This window comes from Desmodus rotundus, chromosome 4 (assembly GCF_022682495.2).
Source record: "Desmodus rotundus isolate HL8 chromosome 4, HLdesRot8A.1, whole genome shotgun sequence".
In the NCBI taxonomy this organism is placed as follows: Eukaryota; Metazoa; Chordata; class Mammalia; order Chiroptera; family Phyllostomidae; genus Desmodus; species Desmodus rotundus.
In genome coordinates, this window is record NC_071390.1 from 50,482,507 (window position 1) to 50,498,138 (window position 15,632).

A 15,632-nucleotide genomic window follows, 5' to 3' on the forward strand; every position below is an offset into this window, starting at 1 on the left:
TCTTCCCAGGGTAGGAGCTCAAAAAAGATTGTAGAGTTTTACTCACTGCTGCCCCTCCCTGTTCCCTCTGAGGCCCCCGCAGTCCTTCTGTCTCTTGTTCCATCCTCACGCCAAGCATAGTCATTGCCTGCCGATCCCAGGCCCTCTACTCCGAAGTGTGTTTACTCTACAGACAGATGGCATGAAACTGTACTGAGCCCCCAGGCCCTTCTCATCCGACAGTTATTAATATTTCAAACAGATGTGGAGCTAGGCAGGCCATCAGACGTAAACAACACGTCTGCTGTGGCCGTTTGCTTCCCCAGCCTGTGGCTTCACAAGGTGCTCTGTGCCATCAGTCACCTGATGCTTGAGGTCCCACAGACCCTCTGGCAGCCCCTAGGGGCTGGGCCTTCTGGACCCAAAGAAAGCACCTTCAGCCCTCCAGCCCCCTTTGAATGTCAGGGTGAAGGACACACAAGCAGCCTGTGCTTCGAGGATCTCACAAGCAGAGGAAGCCCCAGCCCCCAGGTCTGGGACCATGGGACAGAGAACTGAAATGTCAGGTCCAGGCTTGGAGAGGCCTGGAGATGCCTTCCTGGTACTCTTTGCCGTCCCAAGTTAACGTGGTCCTGGGAAAGGGTTGAGGGAGCCTGGGGAGCAGGGGTGGGGTGTGTAGGAAAGCTCACCTCTTGGCTGGTGGATAGGGGCTGGTGCCAAGAATCATGAGTCAGGCCCGATCCCATCTGCGGTTGGCACTGGAGAGGAGTTCTTCCAATTGGGTTTCTTCAAGCGCTGGAGCAGTTTCTAGGCCTGTGTGGACCCATCATCACCTCCAATCTCCCAAGGCGCTTCCAGAGCTCCGAGCAGTAGCACATTTTGTGGCCACACCACCCACACCGACCACCCTGCTCTCCCCTCCCCCACCCTGCCATTCTCTCCACAGACCCTGGGTCAGCCTGACCTCTCTACCTCCTTTGCTGCAGGAGGGACTGAAGTTAGAGCCGCCTGCTCAGGGACTGTGAAATTCCTTCTCCCTGACCTTTACTGGGATGTTATTTAAATGTTTCATGGGCAGTTGTGTCGGGAAAAAATTATGAAGAAAAGGAAAATGTTTTAATTTGCACTGAGGTCTGGGGCACAGCCTGCTGCGAGGGGCCTGTCCAGCCCCACCCCCCCTGCCGCAGCCCTGTTTCTGTGGCTTACTACCTGTTCTGGGGGTAGAACACAGGCTCACAGTGGCATTGGGAGGTCAGAATATGAGGGGGCTGTCACCTCTAGCCTAGACATCCCAGCCGGGGTGGAAGGGCTGGACCTTCCCACCTCCCAATCCTCGGACCTTCCGCAGCCCAGGCTTTGAGGTCCCAGGCGCGCTCTTCCTCCTGAGTTACAGTTCCTGTTATAACAAAATGAGTTTCTGACGGTGGAAGGGAAAGAGTGGGGACCTAGAGTTCAAAGGCTTGACCTTCAGAATCGACTCCTTGGATGGCTTGGGCAGAAGCTGCTTCCCTTAGCAGCACCTCATCCGTAAGATGAACAAGGTGGACTACAATGTGTCTGCAGTCCTTCCTAGACCTAGTGCCCAGAGGTGGGAGGACAGCTGAGGTGACCTCTGAGGACTGCAGCTACTATCGCCACTGCTGCTCTCACCGTTATCTCAACAGCTGTCGTTACTGAGGGCGAGTCGTAAACCGTGTACTTGAACGTGTTATTTCCAGCCCAAGTAGCTGCTGTCATTCTCATTGTATGGGCGGGGAAACTGAGGTTTAGGGAGATTAAGTCACTTTCTCAGGCTCCAGAGCTAGTAGGTGATTGAACTGGAATTCGTAAAATAACTGCCTGACCTCAAGCCACAGGCCCTTAACCACGAGGCTGCCCGTCCGAAAGGCTCTGCATTGGACTGCTGAGCCTGTGTTTTCAGTAGTGTTCAGAGCTGAGGGTAGAGAGAGGGACGGGGAAGTGATCTCTGCAGGACCCAGGGGGACTGGCCACACGCTCGCCCCAGGCGTTTTGTCCCTAGGTGACATTCTGGACCCTCAAGAACCTCTGGCACCATCAGGTGACTTTCTAGCTCTCTAAGTCCCAAGCTGCTCAGGGGTCAGAGCTAGGTGAGCGACTTTTTATTGCTGGGAAGACCAGGTCAGGGAGAGTGGCACTTTGCCCAGTGAAGCAGCAATCCCGAGGCAGCCCAGAGCTGTCTTCATTAGGAAAGGCTTCCTGGAAGGAGGGGTGCAGGGCGACCACGCAGGGGAGAGATGTGCAGGGGAGCATACACCCACGTGTGGGGGCTGTGTGTGTGCACACACACGCACGGGCACGCTCTTGTCTCTGTGCATGTGCCTGTGTGTGCAACTGCATAATACACACATCTGTGTGTACGCAGGTCCCTGTATGAGGTGGGTGGCTCCCCGTCCTCTAGGTTGTGTGGTCTGTTCCCCTCTCATGTCCCCAGGCTGCTCTGATTCTCACCTCCAATGCTGCCTTCTCTCCTGACAAATGGACTCAGGTGGGGTGTCTTCCTGGGATTCTGCTGGGCTCAGGGCAGCCCCACAGCCTGACCAAGGGGTGCATGGGGCCCAGCAGGGTTTGTGGGTGCCATTCGACAGCAGGAGAGTAAGTGAACCATTCATTTATTCAGTCAAATATTTTGAATACGTACTATGTGTCAGGCACACGACCCTGAGGACACAGTGGTGCTGAGTCTCGTCCCCATGAGGTTTAGTCTCCTGAGAAAGCCTGAGGTTCATACTAAACGTTTATGTGAAGTATTACTTGCTGTGATGGACATATCAGGGAGCTATGCATTCCTACAAGGGCACCTGACCTTGACTGGGGTCAGGGGAGGCTTCCCTGAAGAAGTGGCAAGTGAGTAGGCATTAACGGGGGCAAGGGGAGGGAAGCACATTGGAGGGAACAGCATTTGCAAACAGAATGCCTGGTGGCTGGCATGCAGTGAGGGGGGTGTGCCATGCAAGGGGATGGAGTCCTGCTCTGATGAAGCGTAAGGGGCCCAACTGTCTCTCTACCTCCCAAATCGCCACCTACCCCACATACGACCACAGGGCTGCTATATGGATCGTGGAGGAATCCTGTATCAAACCACCCACATTCTCCTACCTGTTCCACCCTGGCAGCCCATGGCAGGCATTTGGGAAACAGCTAGCAGAAGTTGTACTTAGGACTGCAAAAAGCCAGCCTGGCCTCGTGCAGTGTGGCGCTCATGTCCCCAGATTTATTAGTTCTGTGTCCCCGGGGCGGCTGAGGCGGAACGGGAGCCGGGAGGGAGGTTACTCCTGGGGCAGGTCTTTACTGCACTCCAGACCTTTTCTCCCCACTCCGGGATGGGCAGAAGAGGGACCATCAGACAAGACAGGCTTCTTCTCCAGGCAGAGAAAGCAGAGCAAGGAGAGGCATCTAAGATCCCCGATTGGGCAGGCGTGGGCCCCAGGGTGACCAGCTCAGGGCCTCCTCAGCCCGGGCAAGGCAGAGCGGCCTGGTGGGAGCTTAAAGGAATGGCTCCTCTCCCCTCCCTGACCCTCCCCCTAGCTTGTGCTGGGAAGGCTGGTCCCATCTTGGACAGCGCCCACCGTTCTCCGGGCTTGGTTTTCTTCCCACAAAGCGGCAAGTGTTGTGCCTGCCCAGCCCGCATGGCTAGATTGTTGGGAGACCCCACTGTGGTGATGTGGGTGTAAATACAGGGTTTACCGTTGTTTGTATGGAAAATAACACAATAATTAATAAGTAATAATACAAGAATAAACAGTTTTGTGTACTCACAACAGTAAACCTGCTTTTGCTCCACCCTGTGTTGAAGGGCCGACAGACTGAAAGAGGGTTTTATCAGCAGCAGCCTTAAGGACCCCAGTCCGGCTGCCCCCCACCCCTTCAGCCTGTGTGCAAGCGCAGCTCTGCTGAGGTGGGACCTCGATGGGCCACTGTGCCTGTTTCCTCCTCTGTGACTGGGACAGATAGCTTGACAGGATCCTATCTGGAAGGGTGTTGCGAGCATTGAGTGGAATGGTTCGTGAAGGCACTGCGCACAGCTGGCCTGGAGCACACTCTGGGTACTTCAGCAGGTCACGCCGAACCTCCTGGCTGAGCCTTCGTGCAGTGGGGATGCCACGCTCAAAGTCACGGCCCTGCCCCGGGCAGCCACATAACCTGGGTGATGCTCGGGGGAGCCCCAGTGCCCCGTTAAGAAGTGAGATGATTGGGTCTCTGGCTCCGTGGGGCTCTAATTCCAACTCATCATGCCCGAGAGGAAAGGGGAGTCCCTCTTCCTTTAGGTTCACTCCCTGTGACACAGATGTGCTTCTTCCCCTTCCAGGGTCCCTCACTCACCCACTGGCCTCTGGAGCTCCCCCTCCTGCCCGTCTGGAGGTTTGGTGAAGATTCCCAAGGCCTTCCCCTGCCTGCTCTCAGAGCTAAGCAGCTTTTCCTCCTGGTCCTCCCCACCCTCCCAAGTCAGCAGAGACAGCCCTGCTGCCTGTCCTCTCCTCACCCTGCCCTGCCTGTCCTCTCCTCACCCTGCCCTGCCCAATTGCAAATACCACGGGCACCAACAGGGAAAGGTGTGTTAGATGTCACTGCTCCAGCCTCAGTCGTGGTGGGCATAAAATGCAGTGAGCCTCTTCCCCAGCTAGGTGCTCCCCGGGGCTCCCTCATCCCGCAGGCTCAGGGAACACCCACACATACCCCGCCATGTTGACGAATGCAAGGAACCTAACACGGGCCTCCCCTGGGTTCTGGGAGTCCGATGGCCCGGCCAATAGTCAGGGAAGGCCAGTGCCCTGTGCCGGCCTCCAATGGTACTCCCTGGTCCCTCTGGCCCCTTGCAGAAGGGTATGCTGCCCTGCAATGTGGGGGACACCTATTAGCTGCATCAGCCCCCATAGGAGGAAATCTCGGCTGGGAAGAAGGCTTGGAAACCAGGGAGACCCAAGTTCAAACCCTGCTCTGTGAGCCTGGGCCAATGCTTGGCTGTGTCTAACCCTGTGTCCCCAGCGCTCACTATGGAGATGATGATAGTGTCTGTCCTGTAATGAAGAGAAATGGGGTATTTTGGAGCACTTGGCGCATTGGACAGCACTGGGTAGACGACAGCTGTGGCTGCCAGTACAGTGGTTGGTATTCTTACCCACCACGAAGGCTCCATCTTATTTGGGGTCAGTGGCTCTTAACCTTCGCAGATGAGTGCCTGGATCATCTGCCTGCCTTTGGCTCCGACTTCACGGGACGCCGCATCCTCTGAAGTTCACACGCTGGTTGAGTTCTTGTCCGTGCCCAACCCTGGGATTCTAACACTCAGGCCCCATCCTCAAGCAGCTGGAGACAGAGAAAGGTTACATAGGGACACAGGAGAGAACCAGGACTCTGAGACACAGATATGGCAGGTGGTTGGCTTTGTGGGCGTGCAGCCTGGGTCATTTACTCAGAGGCCTGAACTTAGAAGGTCGCACACTTGGTTCGATGCTCTGCTGTCGCCACCTTGAAATTCTTAACTTTTGAACACGGGGCTCCATGTGTTCATTTTGCACTAGGCTTTGCACATGACATCGTGTGTCCTGACTATAGGAGCCCCAAGGTACTCGGTGGTTCTGTGCTGTCTTCCCCCACTCCCACACTCAGTCTACACCAGCTTGCTTTGTGCGACGCTCCGCACGAGGGCCACAAACTGGGCTGTATAAAGCAACAGCCGTTTTCTTCTGCTCATGGGTTCGGTGGGTCAGGAATGTGGAAGGGGCTCAGCAGAGGGCCCGTCTTTGCTCCTCGAAACCTGGGAGTGACTGCAACAGCTGGAGGCTTCTCCTCCCATGTCCGGTGCCTGTGCTGGTGCCACTGGAGGGCTGGCTCAGCTGCGTGTTCACCTGAGCCCCTCCACGTGGCCCCTCCACGAGGCCCCTCCACGTGGCATGGGCATCTCAGGCATGGGGGTTCTGAGTGGAAGCACCTCAGAGGAGGCCTCTGGGGAGCCAGCATCCCAAGAGGGCCAGGCAAAAGCTGCGTGGCCGTTTCTGACCCAGCCTCAAAGTCACACAGCATCATTTCTGGTGAATTCTGTTGGGTATAGTGAGTCAGTAAGGCAAGTTCAGATTCAGGAGAAAGGGCTGTAGATGCTCCCCCAACTCTCAGTGGGAAGAATGTCAACGAATTTATACAAATGTAGGTGTTTTGCAACCACTCAGAGCTCATTGCTATTCTCTACCTTTAATGAGACGTCACATGTGAGCATGGCGCTGGGAGACAGCAAGTCCCTCTCCTCCACCTGGATTGTGCAAAACAAGCAGAAGAGCAGAAGGAGGAAACCCTTCAAATCCCATTTTCAGCCCAGAGCACAGGTGGCAAACGCAAGGCCAGCAGCCTGAATCTGGCCCTCCGCCTTGTTTTATCTGGCCCGGCACCTTGTTTCTACCCAGCGGCAGCGCCGAGCTCCTGGCCCCTAGTTAAGGAGTAGGTACATTTATACAGTCCTAAAATTACATCCTGCCCTTTGAAGGCAATGCGAGGCTGATGTGGCCCCCGGTGAAACTGAGTTTGACACCCCTGGCCTAGAAAGTGCTCTCCATGAATAGTGGTAGGAAGGGAAGGAGAAGCTTAATCCCCACTGACCCCAGGCACCTCATGGTAAAGTGAGGCCTAGGCCTAGGCTGGCGTTCAAGGTCCTCGCACCCTGGCCCTAAGCTGCTTTCCAGCCTTCCGCCCGCTACACCCCTCATACCCCTTCTCTCCTGCCCGACCAGGTCCCCCAGCTCCCTGCTCATATTACTCCCCTCGTAGTTCTCCCTCTCCCCTGTCTGACACTGTCCAAAGCCTGCTGACCATAAGGGCCAGTCCAGTTGGCAGCCTTATAAGTAGCCCTGCCCCGGGGATGAGCATGAGCCCACTCTGTCTGAGGTCTTCCCCCCTCACCAGCTCACCTGCGTTCCAGGTACCTCGCTTTCCCTGGCTGCTCTCACCACTCATACTGGGGATTTCGTGAATAATGTCCTTTCCTCCCCACTCCACTGGAAACCTCCCGAAGGCAGGTTCTCTCTGTTTCAGCATTCCCCCCGCCTCCCCGGAGACATGCTGGACAGAGCAAGTCTGACTCCTAGAGCACCCATGAGCGGGTAGGCCGGATGCCTTCCGAGGGCCCTTCCTAGGTCAGGCAGCGCCTGGGGATGCAAAAGCTTGAGCATGGGAACAAAGGCAGGGGGCTGGGCAATACAATACCCCCAGGTTCCAGGACCCCCTGGGCCTCCTGATCCTAATCAGGGCATGTGATTGCAAGGTCAAGGCTAAGGTGCAACCAGCCCCTCAGCCTGGCTCTGCAGACAGGTAAGAGGGTGCTGACCCTGCTTCCTTTGCTGCTTCTGGGCAGGCAGGGAAGGGGCTGGGAGGCTCTGTGAGCCCACGTGTCTCTGCTGCAGAAGCCTTCCCCTCTGTCCCTCCCAGAGCAGGGCTCTGCACTCTCTCGGCACCCCAGATGCCCATCCCGTACTCCTCCATTCAGTGACTATTCACTGAGGGCCTGGAATGATGGCGGTAAACCAGACAGACAAGCAGTCCTCTACATTCCCCACGCAGAAGGCAGAAGATAAACAATGAATAATACAGAGGGTGTCAGAGGGGGATAAGCACTATGGGGGAAATATAGCCCGGCAGGGTGGGGAATGCCAGGGGGGCGGTGTAATTCTGTCTTATCAAGTGGTCAAGGAAGGCAGGCCTCTCACAGAAGGTGGCGGTAGACAGAGAGATGCTGGGGGGTGGGTGGCGATCTGGGGAAGGGCTGTCCCAGGCTGGGGGAGCTGCAGGTGAAAGGCTTCCCGACAACAGCCTGGTGGAGTGGGTGGATATGCAGAGAGGAGGAGGGAGGGGTGACCGGGCTGCACAGAGACTGGATGGGTCACTGTGGCTGCTAGATGGAGCATGGGTGGGGGCGGGGGCAGGGTAAAAGATGCTGGCCCCAGCCATGCAGGTGGCCATGGCGGAGGAGAGGTGGGAATCTCAGGAGCACCCCGCCTGCCTCCTCTCCCAGCTTACACATAGGCCTGAGCACTGGCTTCACATTCTGCCCCGCTGCCACCAGCCCCACAGGGCGTGTCCCTCCTGTCCCCACCTCTCAACACCCAAGCGGGCAGACAGCCCTGGCCTTGGGCAGTTTACCAGCTGTCCCTAGGTTCCAGTCCCCCTCTGTAAAATGGGGAGAGCCATTCCCACCTCAGCAGCGCTGGGGACTCATGTGGGGAACATCACAATCCCCAGCCCGCACACAGCAAATGCTCCAATGGTGGCACCAGCCCCTGCTGCGGGCCAGGGGTCTGTCTGGGGCCATCCGTGCTGTTCCAGGACAGTGGCCTCTCCCTCTTCTGAGAGCATTGGTTCAACCTGAATCTGTAATTGTGTAACGCTGATGGCGGAAATCGCCAGCATGAATTATTAGTAGTTCTAGGAGACAATAACATAACCTAAGAGTAGGCCCTGTCCAGGGACTTTAGCAAAACCCAGCCGAGACAGGTGAATGCAGGGAAGAGTGGAAGCTGGGCTCCCCTTCCTGAGAACAGCCCCCGGGGCCCCCCACCTCCTGCTCTCTGTCCCCACTTCCTCCTGACACCCCTCACCACGGGCATCTTAATTGATCTCATTGTTCTCCAATCCCTTGAGACCTGAGACTCCAGCTGTGCTTAAACAGAACAAAATCTCTTCCAATTTCCCCACCGTTTAAAAGAAAATTGAATTCTTTATCTGCAGCCTGGGGAGGGGAAGAGGGAAGCTAGAGAGAGAGAGGCACCAGTAAATAGTGTGCGTGTCACCCCAGCCCTGCTCCCAACCTGGCCTGGAAGGGCCTGTAGACACACCCTCTCCCGTTCTGGGGGTGTCTAGGCTGTATTTCTGGGCCCCTTTAATCTGCTCTGGGGTTCATCCCCAATCAAGGGGCCAGTACAGTGCCAGCCAGAGGCTGGGAGGAAGCCACGCTGGCTGCCAGTGATTGACGGTCTGAGTTCCTCGGTCTGTCAGGCCTCAGTGCTCCGAGGCTGTGTTTATCTCTTTAATCTAAATATCCATCCGTAAAACCGAAATGGGATGGAATGAGAGGTAGGACAGTCGCTAAGGACAGAGAGAGACAGAGAAAGAGACACAGCTGGCTGCCGCCTGCCCGACACCACCCTGGGCTTCTGGAAGGAGCCAAGGCGGGGCCCGTGGGTCAGGAGGCCACAGGGGGCTGCCCTTGATGGGCTCAGGCCTGGGTCAGCATGGAGAGCTGTGGCTTCCCACCCCTGCACCTCAAGTGGATTTTCCAGGATTTTGTTTAAGGCCTGACAGTTCCCAGCCATTTAGTCACTTAGCTAATTGATTTCTGAGAAATTGATCTGAAGCTCCATTGCCTGTTGAGTCTTTGAAGCCTCCCTCCCTGGTGCCTCCAGAATCCCTTCTTCTTGGGAGGAGCAGCTCTGTTTGTCACTGACCTTTGCCCTTTTACAAAAAAAAAAAAAAAAAAAAACCTAGGTGTTGTTCATCACAACCCTGGTGAGTGGGTATTGTGAGCTTAGTAAATGCCAAGCATTTCACAGTGTGTTATTCATCTCTTCTGTGCCCAGAGAGGTTAAGTAACCTGCTCAGGGTCAGCCGGCTAGTAAGTGGCCAAGCCAGGATTCAAACCTCGGTCTGTCTGAGCCAGAGCCCCTAGGCCTCCCTCCAGTTTGCTGGTCACCATCAGGTGCCCACTCCCACACTGGGCTCCCACCTGCCGTCAGAGTCAGCCATCTCCAGGGTCTGAGGAGATGGGCTGAGTGCTGGCCTGGGAAGCAGGAGTCACTGGGTGACCTTGAGCTCCAAGGGGCCTCCATGTCCCCATCTGTTAAATGAAAGCACTCTGCGGGGTGCTCTCTAAGGCCCCCTGGGGCCACTGTGTGTGACCACCTGCCCCCAGACATCCATTCTCCTTCGGGGCTGGCAGCCTGTGGTCCCCTGCACTCTGCCTGTCAGAGTGTCCCTGCCGTTGGTTAGCTGCTCTTTGTGCCTGCTCAGGCCGGTGCTCAGAGGACACCAGAGTGAAGAAAGCGGGCCCCCTGGGTGAGGGGACAGTGGGGAGCTGTAAGAGTGGCTGGGGCCAGAATGAGTTCATAAATGCTGCAGACAAATGAGTGCACAGAGTCCACCTGTGCCATGTGCTGGGAAGGTCATGAGCTCTGGGATGGGGTGATGGGGGGATGGGCCATGGCAGCCCCTGGGGCCTGGGCCTGAGAGCTTGTCCTGGGAACAGGTGGGAGAAAGGCTGAGGGAGCAGAGTGGGGGTCTGGGCGAGGGTTGGCACAGAAGTTTAGGGAGAAATCGAGCTAGACCTGTGGGTTTGGAGTGACTTGATCTTGCACAGTCCCTACAGGAGGGTGACAGCTATGGCTTCTGCCAGCTTAATTCTGGAGTGGCTCAAAGTCCCATTTGCCCATTGGTTTATTTAGTGGGTTTTTTTTTAATTTTAACCACAATCCGTAATAAAAATTACATTGAACTTCATGACCCAGGACACACACTCACACACTCGTATCTAAAAGAAAACAATACTTCCTTGCTACATGCAATAATACACTCTAGTATTTTGTTTTATTCTAGATTTTATTTTTTGTGAGAACTTCTAAGATCTACTCTCTTGCAACTTGCAAACGTGCCGTACAGCGTTATTAACTATAGTCACCGTGCTGTGCACTACGTCCCCATGACGTTTATTTTGTAACTGGAGTTTGCTCCTTTTGACCACCTGCACCCATTTTGCCCAGCCCCACACCCACCCCTGACAACCACTCATCTGTTCTCTGTGTTTATGAGCGCAGTGTTGTTTTGTTTGTTAGATTTTACATGTAAGTGAGATCATGGGGTGTTTGTCTTTCTCTGACTTACTTCACTCAGCACAATGCCCTCAAGGTCCATCCACGTTGTTGCAATGGCAGGATTCCCTTCTTCGTTGTGGCTGCATAATATTCCACTGTGTATGCGCACCACAGCTTTATCCGTTCACCCACTGGTGGACCCTTGGGTTGTTTCCTTACGTTGGCTGTTGTAAATAATGCCGCAGTGACCACGGGGTACAGACGTCTTTCTGAGTTAGTGCTTTCACGCTCTTCAGGTAAATACCCAGAGGTGGAGTTGCTGGGTCACATGACAGTTCTGTCTGTAACTGTTTGAGGAGCCTCCGTGCTATTTTCCATAGTGGTTGCCTGGGTTTACACTTCCGCCAGCAGTTCCGCACAAGAGTTCCCTTTTCTCTCCCTCTTTGTCAACGCTTGTTATCTCTCGTTTTTTTTTCATGATAGTCATTTAAATAGTATGAAGCAATGTCTCCTTGTGGTTTTGATTTGCATTTCCCTGATGATTAGTGATGCTGAGCACCTTTTCATGTACCTGCTCACCATTTGTATGTCTTCTTTGGGAAAAAAAAAGTGTCTATTCATATCCTCTGCCCATTTTTTTATTAGTTCGCTTGGTTTTTTGCTATTGAGTTACATATGTATATTAGATATTAATCCCTTATCAGATGCAGGAGTTACAAATATTTTCTCCCGTTCGAAGGTTGCCTTTCCATCTTGTTCATGGTTTCCTTAGCTGTGCAGAAGTTTTTACTTTGTATAGCCCCACTTGTTTATTTTTGCCTTCGCTTTGGTGGCACATTCAACAAATCACCACTGAGACCAACGTCAAGGAACTTACGGCTTATGTTTTTCTGCTAGCAGTTTTATGTTCCTAGGTGTTACGTTCAAGTCTTTAATCCATTTTGAGTTAATTCTTGTGTATTGTGTAAGAGGGTGATCCTGTTTTATTCTTTCGCAGGTGGCCGTCCCGTTTTTCCAATACCATGTATTGAAGAGGCTGCCCTTCCCCCATCGTATATTCTTGTCTCCTTTGTCGTAAATTAACTGATCATGTGCATGGGTTTATTTCTGGACTCTGTTCTATTCCATCGATCTATGTGTCTGTTTTTGTGCCAATATCATACTGTTTTATTTGCAATATAGTTTGAAATCAGGGAGCATGATGCCTTCGTCTTTGTTCTTCTTTCTCAGGATTGCTTTGGCTATTCGGGGTCTTTGTGGCTCAACGCAAATTCTGGGATTGTTTGTTCTACTTCCGTGAAAAATGCCATTGGGATTTTGACAGGGGTTGCATTGAATCTGTAGATTGCTTTGGGTAGAAGGGACATTTTAACAATATTCTTCTAATCCATGAGTGTGGAATGTCTTTCCATTTATTTGTTGTGTCTTCCTCTATTTCTTTCATCAATGTCTTATGGTTTTCACCCTATCATTTTCTATTTCATTCTACTAGATTTAATTTTTTATTTTTTATTTTTTTAAGATTTTCTTCATTTATTCTTAGAGGAGAAGGGAAGGGAAGGAGAGAGGGAGAGAAACATCAATGTGTGGTTGCCTTTTGCAAGCCCCCACTGGGGACCTGGCCCACACCTCAGGCATGTGCCCTGGCTGGGAATCGAACCGGTGACCCTTTGGTTCACAGGCCTGCACTCAATCTACTGAATGTTTGAACATCTCCAGAAAGAGCCTTCTCTGCTTTACTATGTAATGATAATGATATCAACTCATGTTCCTCGAGTCCTCACTACTGGGAACAGGGTGATAAAGACCCATGATTCCAGACTTAAGCCACTGAGGTTTATTCTGACTCAGCCATTTCTGAGCTATATGACTTTAAATAGGTTACTTGTATCAGCAGTGACCCAGTACAACTACCAGTGATAGAAACCTCCAAAATAATTGCTTAAACAGGATCAAAGTGTATTCTCTCCCACGTAAAAGTAGTTGAAAGGGGAGAAGCCTTGGGTGGCTCCTTCAGCTCTCTTCTCCACCATTCCTACAGTACAGCCCGCATCTCCATGGGCCGAGGTGGTAGCCAGCACTCACATCACATTCCACGCTGCAGAACACAGAAAGGGAAGAACGGCACCCCCTCCCTTTTAGGAGACTCCCTAGAAATGCCTTGCAAAGGCCTGCTTTCATCTCATCGGCCAGAACTTAGTCATGTGGCTGTACCTATCTACAAAGGAAGCTGGGAAGTATAATATTTTAGTCAAACCGTTTCTGTTAATTTGAGAAAGGAAACATGGATGTGTATCTCTGCCAGATAAGCTCTGTGTGCCTTAGTTTCCTCTTCTGGAGCATGGTCATCATGATAGCTCCTCACAGATTTGTTGTGGGAGATTCAACGAGGTGATACACGCACAGAACTTAGCCCGGTACCTGACACGGAGTAAATGGTAAGCAAATAATGGGTACTAGTGTTAAGTGTCTGGCACCAAACCAGGCCAATCACACACATTATCTCATTGAATCCCCACAGCGGCCTGGTGAGGTTAGAAGTTAGCCTTCTCATTTTATAGATGAGAGCGCCGAGGGTCAAGTCAGGGGTTTGCCAGAGTTTGCACCCGTGGAAGCAGCAGAGCTTAGGTGTGAACCTCGTCTCTAGGATGCCGAAGTCCTCTCCCTTAACTATAAGGCGGCGCAGTCTCCTCACGGAGACTAGGCCCCTCCCTGAGGGCCTGATGAGACTGTGGGGCCAACAGGTACGAGGACAGGCAAACTGAACCCAAGGCCAGGGCTCCCTCTGCCTGCCCAGCCACCTACAGAGGGTAGCCCCTGCCCAAGGAGGAACAAGACCAGGACAAAAGACCCCATTAGGCATTTACTATAACCAGACTGCAAATTTGGAGTTGGAACATCAAGGTCTTTGATTTACTGAATGACCCTGGCCAAGCCCCTTTTCTCTGTGAGCCTCAATTTCTCCACCTGCTTAATGGAGAGAATACTGCTGAACCCTACTCCCCTTTCTGGGGACATTTTTCGAACAGGGTGGCCAGAGTGTTTTGAAGTCCTTGGGATACAAGTTTTTATAAATGAGACAGGCTGCTCACCTGTCAGTGCCTTTCTCAGTCTGTTAGAACGTTCTGACTACTGGGAGCGGGATGGGCAGAGAAGTGGAGGAACCCAAACGTCTGTGGACAGGGGCAGTCCTCAGGCACGAGTTTCCCAGCATGCCCTCCCCATGCGGCACTCGTGCGCAGCATCTAACTGTCTTGCCATCGAGCCCTGGGCTGCGCTGACCCGGGTGAGTGAGGGGCTGGAGCTGCAGCCCTCTCAGAGACCATGGGTGATTTATAGTTTCTGCATCGGACTTTGACCTTAATTTCTTCTGTCATTGTGGGGCTGTAAAATTCATTAGGGACCCTCAGGCGGAGTGATGGAGATGTCAGGTGGGCAATCATGTGGCTATTTAATCTATCAGATGTGTGGCTTGCCATTTAGCGAGACAACAAGAGAATGTAGAATCAATACGGTTCATTAGTGAGTAGTACGTGCCAGGCCAATCAGTGCCCGCCAATGGCAGCAAGCATGGGGGGCATGCCACCTGCGCTCCAAGTCACCTTGGAGTGAGGACATGTCCTCGCTCATGGGTGGGACCAGCCCACACCCAGGTACCTCTCCCACCTTCTCACTAGAGCTAAAGCTGCCTGTTACATCCTAGGGGGGCAAAGAGGGAGGGCAGCAGACTCAGTGTGGAGCACAGGGGTAGGAGCCCGTAGTGGGTGGGAGCTGTCCCAGCCGTGGTTTGGCTGTACCCCCAGGGGGTTGATTGGACTGTCTTTTGCTCCTTCTATCTCCTCTGCACATAAGGTCCCACTTAACTGAGCCTCAGCCACAGCATCTGTCCCTACGCCTTTCTGGCACTCTCCCCTTCTCATCTGCTACCACATAATCCCAGCTTGATAGCTGGCCCCAGAGAGGTCCCGTGTCCCTTCTGATTGTGAATGTCTCGTTCACCCCTCAGCCAGCCAGCTATCCCTCCTCCCCCTGCATCCTGGGAAAATGGCTTTCTGCCTCCCCATCTTCTTTGTTTCATGATCAGATGTGTGTTGGTTTTTTTTAAAGTCACTCAGTTGAGTCTTCCTCAAACCCAAGAGCATGAAAAAATGGACAGCATTGCGAAAGGGTTAGGAGTGGAATTGTGTTCCCTTTGCTTTGTCTGTGAATGAGTGTCAGACAGACGGACTGGGGGACCCTGGGCCGTTTGCACCTGCGAGGGCAGGGAACATACTGCCTGGCTCAGCCTCGTGCGCCCAGTGTGTAGCCTGAGGCCTGTGTCTGAGGTCTGCCCCTCCCCGCCCACCGCAGACAGACCCTGAGACAGGGGTTCTGGGGCAGGTGGGTTACTTGGGAAGTGACTCCAGGAAACTCAGATGGGAGTGGGAAGTGAGACAAGGTCACCGAGGGGGCATTGTGAAGGCAGTTACCACAAGGCAGGACCGTTGGAGCTCAGTCCACTGCGAAATCTGAGGGGAGAGGCTGTGCCTGAGTCAGCCCACCTCGGGGCAATTGATCCATCCGCTCCCAGCCCCACTGAGTGAGGGCGGCTTCCAGGGCCATGGCAACCCCATCATGCCAATTGCTTCCTTAAGAAAAAAGCTCTCGGGCTGAGGGAGGTACAGGGAGCCCCTAGCAGGTGGAGGTGAGCACAGGCAGCTTCCTCCCGCTGGGCACTTTCAGCGTCCAAAAGAGGAGGGGGAGCGGGGATGAGATGGGTTAGTCCACACAGATGTCTCAGAGTAACGCCCGGAACCCAGTAAGGACTAAACAAGGGTGAGCTGTTGTTACCATTTTTGCATTTATCAT

General features: G+C 53.5%; 1 protein-coding gene across 1 annotated transcript in view; it reads left to right on the forward strand.

The window, feature by feature from the left end:
- Nucleotides 1–15,632, forward strand: part of LOC128779165 (cadherin-23) — a 327,551-nt gene that overhangs the window by 243,152 nt on the left and 68,767 nt on the right. The gene's annotated exons all lie outside the window — the stretch shown is intronic.